The sequence below is a fragment of the Puma concolor genome, chromosome C2, assembly GCF_028749965.1.
Source record: "Puma concolor isolate L17-30 chromosome C2, mPumCon1.1.hap2, whole genome shotgun sequence".
Taxonomy (NCBI): domain Eukaryota; kingdom Metazoa; phylum Chordata; class Mammalia; order Carnivora; family Felidae; genus Puma; species Puma concolor.
This window is the reverse complement of record NC_141675.1, coordinates 14805989-14812094: the sequence shown is the minus strand read 5'-3', so window position 1 is coordinate 14812094 and position 6106 is coordinate 14805989.

Sequence of the window (6106 nt, the reverse complement as noted above, 5' to 3'; positions counted from 1 at the left end):
GTAGGCCCAGTAAACATTACTGCTAGAAGACCTTAGACATCATTTAGTGCCACCTTTTTATTCTTTGGACATGGAGAACAAGGCTCTCAATATCTCCCAAACTACATGTTATCTCAAGGTTTGATCCCACTCTGAATCTCACTTCATTCCTTACCTTTACAACATATTTTATATAGCCCCATTTGCTCAAGATGGCAATACACATTCAACATGAGAAAGGTGGTTCAGAAGCTTTCACTGAACTAGGATTCTTTATTCCAATGTCTTTCTAAAGGGATCCCCCCTCCAAAAGTCATTAAAAAATGTGTGACCCTGTTGGCCAAACCTAAATGTTGGTAAAATGATACTTTTCTTTCATTATGCAGTACTAGAGATAGCTTCAAAGTTCTAGGCAATGCAGTCACTTAATTGGATTGATTAGTAGGTTCTCTTACTGAGAATAGAGATAGAAGAAGCAAAAGTAGAAGGTGTTGGCCAGTGTGATGCCACAGTGTGACTATAGGTTCTGCGAGGACAAAAGGCTTAACCATTGTACTTACCACAGTGAACCAAGGATTAACAGAGTATATGGTAATTTGTAGGCACTTGACACATTTTGGTTAAATAAATCAACAAAAGGGTGATAGGAGTATGGAGGGGAGGAGGGGTTGCTCATACATTTCCATATGCTTCAGCTACCATGTTTCCCCAATGTATTCTTGCCTCATGCCATATCTGACATCACTGGATCACACCAGGTAAATAGCATCTTCTTAAAGAATGGGACTGAGAAGAGATCATCTAGTGCTTAAAACATATGAAGCACTCGTATGTGCAGTGAAGGGAGAAGTAAAGTGGAGTCCCAAGAATGGTTTTCCCCTTTACTATCTTATCAATACTTCGAGCCTCTTATATCCTTGGAGGGTACCTCCTACTTCTCAGGGTTGCTTTCTCAAAGCCTTAGCTTCCTTGCCTGGGAAATGTTAGTCATTCTGGTTAAAGGTGGTAAATAAGAAAAGGTGTCATTTCTGGATCAGAAATTTGGGGGATGTTTGGAAGAGAGGAGCAGAAATGATTTGTTGGTAGAAAAATCACAGCATGGACTGGCAATCCCAAATTGTGCCACGAGTAAAGGGTACTAAAGCAGCCCAACCCTTCTCAATGGAAATGCAGAGGGCTGGGGTCAAGTGAGGATCCCTGAGATAACTTATCAGAGGACAGCTGAGTAGTTTTGCCGGTTGATCTCCATTCCCATCCATCTCCCCGTATTCAGCAGTCAGCCATGGTTTGGTACGCAGATTAAAACTACAAGAATGGTCTCTAAATAAATCGAGGGTTCTGTCTTGAGAATCAACAGTGTGCACTGGGACAAGAGATAAAAGCTGGCTGCAACTCTGAATTTGGATCTACAATAGAAAGGCAGCTCCTTTTTGAAATGCAAGGTATTAAAGCACATTGCCTCATATATTCGGCAAGCACAAGAGAACATACCATGCTCTTGACCCACATTCTCAGAGAAGCCTAAATTCTACCATTCTTTATCCACTGAAGAGAAACTTTCCAGTGAGAGCAGAGTTCCACTACAGACATAATACTTCATATATGAGAAAACCCCAGGTCAGCTGCCTATATTAATTACTGCAGCTGTCAGTTTACAAAATTAAATAAACAAGCACGAATCACTAAACATTTGAGAGACATAAATCATAAATTAAAAAAAAAATTAAAATCTGGAACTGAAATATTCTAGGGAGAAAGGAAGAAATAAAAATAAGCCAAACACCTGTTTGAAGTGTGTGGGCTATAAATATTGACTTATTTTGGACAATAGGAAAATATGTATAAATACATTAAAAATATATGGCTAAACATGAGATAACTGGAAATAAGATGGAGAGCTTTCAAAACTACTAGTTTTAAACAAAGCAAAATGCAACACAAACTCAGGAAAAGAACAAAGGAAATTCAGTCAATCTAGTGACAAGAATGAGAAGATCACAGCAAAACAGAAGAGAAAATAAGACAGCAGGAATAAGATCAAATACATGTAATCACGTCAGAAGTAAAGGACTTGGACTTCATCATCAAAGACAAACACTTTCAGATTAGGTTTTTAAAGAAAAATTTCCATATATGCGGCTTACAAGGAAAATACTTTTAAACTGACTTGAAAGAATCGAAGATATCGAGATTTATAAACATATATCAAGCAGAAGATGAAGAGGCAATTCAAAAGGAAGAGATATGAATGGTCTATAAATCTATGAGAAGATAACCAAACTCTAGTAAGAGTAAGAAGATGAATTTAAATGACCATGGGATGCCATTTTCCACCTGTAATGAGATAGGCAAAATGTTTACCAATGGATAGCTCAGGATTGTCCAAGCTGTAGAGGGCAATAGGGAGAAAGAACAAGAATGGTCCGGTCCCACTGACTCACCTCCAAGACGAAGACTGGGGGACTGGACCACAGGTTGTGTTGACAGGTCATGTCATCATAAAGGGTGGAAATCCAGACCCAGATCTGATGCTTCATTATTTTTTTTTCTCTAGTAGAACTCTCTTTGCTCAAGTGTGCATCAATTTCTCCATCTGCCTTACTGACTTCATAACATGAAATGAAATAGTATATGTAAAAGGCCTTGCAGAATACAAAAAGCTATACCCTGTATGGCATTATTGTTTTTATAACAAGAATAAAATTTATTGACATGTGTCCACAAGAAGCACAGGAAAAATAAAGTGTGTAAAATTGGACAAAATCTGGCTGCCACCACCTGAATGTTTTTATTCTGCCTCAAAATTTATAAACGAAACAAAACAAACAAAAACCAAAACTTTAAAGGAAGTACATGCAGTAACCTTGGATAGATCCGAATATATGGTCAGCTTGTTTTCTTTATAGAAATGCAACAAGATGTTCCCCAGCTCCCCTACAGCTGTGCCTGTCTGAAGCATTCACAATCACTGGGCTTCTTGGAGATCCCACTTAGGAGAAACCAAAAGAAAGTGCTTTTAGCAGCTGTGTCCCAAACCCAGGCCACAGGACTCAGTGTGGCTTGTCAACCCTGAAGTGGGAAGCAGGGACTCAGGATTTTGGTTACCCCTTCCATTGTCTGCCTTTTACTGTCACAGCCACTGTTGTTGTTAAGGGTGACATCTGAGCAGGCTTCAGACTCTGGAGAGAGAGAGCTAAGATTTCCACAGTCTAGGAATGACAGGATTTCTCAGAGGGAATGAAACTGTCTTTTACTCTAAGACCCTTGGTATCATCTTCAGAAGTCAGCTCTTTCACAGAAAATTTCCATTAACCTAAGGCATTCTATTTGAGAGTTGTTACTCTATAAGTCAAACAACAACAACAAACAGCAACAACAATAATACAGTATTGGACAGATATCAATATACTTCAGGAGCCGTTAAGATACTAGGTTGGATTTCTGAATCTACTTCTTAGTAGATCTGCAATCTTATGTAAGTTGCTTCAGATTACGTGTGCCTCAGATTCTTTTTTACTTTTCCCTCTTAGCAACTTTCAAGCATGCAATATAGTATTATTAACTATGGTCGCACATTACATTACACACCCATGTACATTCCATGCCCATGATTTGCCTCTGGCAACCACCAGTCTGTCTTCTTTATCTATGAGGTAGGTGATTATTGCTGTTTTTGTTGTTGTTATTATTTTAGATATAAATGAGATCATAGGGTATTTGGATTTTGGTCTGACTTATTTACATAATGCTTTCAAGGTTCAAGGGAGGAGCCAAGATGGCTAAACAGCATGGAACCTTTTTTTTGTGTCCCGTGTCCGTGAAATACAGACAGATCAACAGTAAACCATCCTGCACATCCAGAAAACCGATTGAGGATTAACACAACAATCTGCACCACCTGAACCACAGAACTCAGCAGGTACGCGGCGCAGAGAGGTGAACTGGGGGAGAGAGAAGCTGCTGAGGGCAGGGAGTTGTTTTTGCTTGTGAAGAGAGGACAGAGATGGTGGGGGGAGGATATGGGAAAAGCACCCCCCCCCCCAAGCAGCTGGAGAGAAAGTAGAAAACTGGAAACAGCTGCAGAGACTGAACTAAAAATGAGAAAGGGGAAAGGAGAGGATTTAAATTCCAGTAAGACTCTATAAACAGGGGGAGCAGAGTCTGAAACTCTGCAGCTCGTTACCTGGTGGAGCTCTGGTGAGAAAGGCGAATCCTCCAGAGCCGTGTCAAGTCTGGGGTCTTCGGGCCACACGGGGAGAGGCGGTTCCCCTGCTGGAAGGACTCCCTACAGGCAAAGGCCCCACTGGACCCGGGAGAACGGCCACATTTGCTGGTGCTGGAACAAGGTCGCTGGGGGTGAAGCCTGGCGCCAGATATATGTTGTGATTTGCCATAATCCCTGAAACGCTGCTGCTACACGATCACGTGAACTTTTTCTGGGGCGGGCTGGCACCGGCCGAAGTCTCTGGGCTTCGGCAGCAGCACAGTTCTGCGAACCTTCCTGGGTGTGGCCAGCACTCGCCATTGCTCGGTGAGACCCTCCCCCAGAGGGGCGGAGCAGGTCAAAGCCGCAGTCCCTCGAAGTGAGGGGTCGGGAAACACAGCTGCAACTGAGATAAAACTCAGGAGGGAGGTGCTGCCTCGGGTTTGGTCATGACAGTGTAAAAGCAGGGAGTGGTTGGAAGCCGAAGACAAAGTAGGGGTGCGCGATTGCTGATCGGGGAGAACAGAGATGCAATACTAGAGGATGGGTAGTTGGATGACGCCATTTTCCCCGATCCCACTCATGCGCACCAATCCCACGCATGCGCACTAATCCCACGCATGCGCACCACTCCCGCACATGCGCACAGTGTGGAGCCTACAAGCTCCACAACAATCCACCCCAGTAAGCTAGGCAGCGCCATCTAGTGGAGAACGGAGCCATTACACTAAGCCCCGCCCAACGGGGCCAACCTTGCTCTGCGGGAACACAAGTCTCTCCACCTGCTTACTTTATGGACTATAAAGCACTTCATAGTTTGACTTCCAGGTGAAATAGAAGTAATTTCAATCGCATTTCAGTCTGCTCACCGCTACATCTATTCAATTTTCTTTTTTTTCCTTTTTTTCCTCTTTTTCATTTCTTTTCTTTTTCTTGAAAACAGAAAGAAATTTATTTTTATTTTCAATTTTTATTAAAAATATTTTTCCTTAATTTTTTCTACTATATTTTTTACTTTTGTGTAAATGTTTTCAAATTCTATTTTACTTCCATCATTTTATTTAATTCTATTTCAGTGTACTCATTTTTTCAAATTTTCAAATGATTCGTTTCTTTTTTCCTTTCCCCTTTCCCCTTCTTTTCTCTAATCTGTCAAGCCTCTTTCAACACCCAGAACAAAACACACCTAGGATCCAGCATCATTTATTTGACTTTTTTTGTGTTTGTTGTTTTTAATTTTTTAATTGTAATTAAAAAAATTTTTTTAACCTCTTTAATTCCTTTTCCCTCTTCAAAATGATGAAACAAAGGAATTCACCCTAAAAGAAACAGCAGGAAGAAACCACAGCAAGGGACTTAACTAACACAGATACAAGCAAGATGTCTGAACTAGAATTTAGAATCACGATAATAAGAATACTAGCTGGAGTCAAAAATAGATTAGAATCCCTTTCTGCAGAGGTAAACAAAGTAAAAACTAGTCAGAATGAAATAAAAAATGGTATGACTGAGGTGCAATTTGAATGGATGCCACGGTGGCAAAGATGAATGAGGCAGAGAAGTGAATCAGCAATACAGAAGACAAACTTATGGAGAAACTTATGCTTCATTATTGAAGCAGAAAAAAAGAGGGAGACTAAGGCAAAGGAGCACAATTTAAGAACTAGAGAAATCAGTGACTCATTAAAAAGGAACAACATCAGAATCATAGCAGTCCCAGAAGATGAAGAGAGAGAAAGAGGGGTAGAAGGGTTATGTGAGCAAATCATAGTGACAACTTTCCTAACCTGGAGAAAGACACAGACATCAAAATCCAGGAATCACAGAGGACTCCCATCAGATTAAAAAAAAAAAAAACTGACCATCAACAAGACATGTCATAGTCAAATTCACAAAATACTCAGTCAAAGAAAGAATCATGAA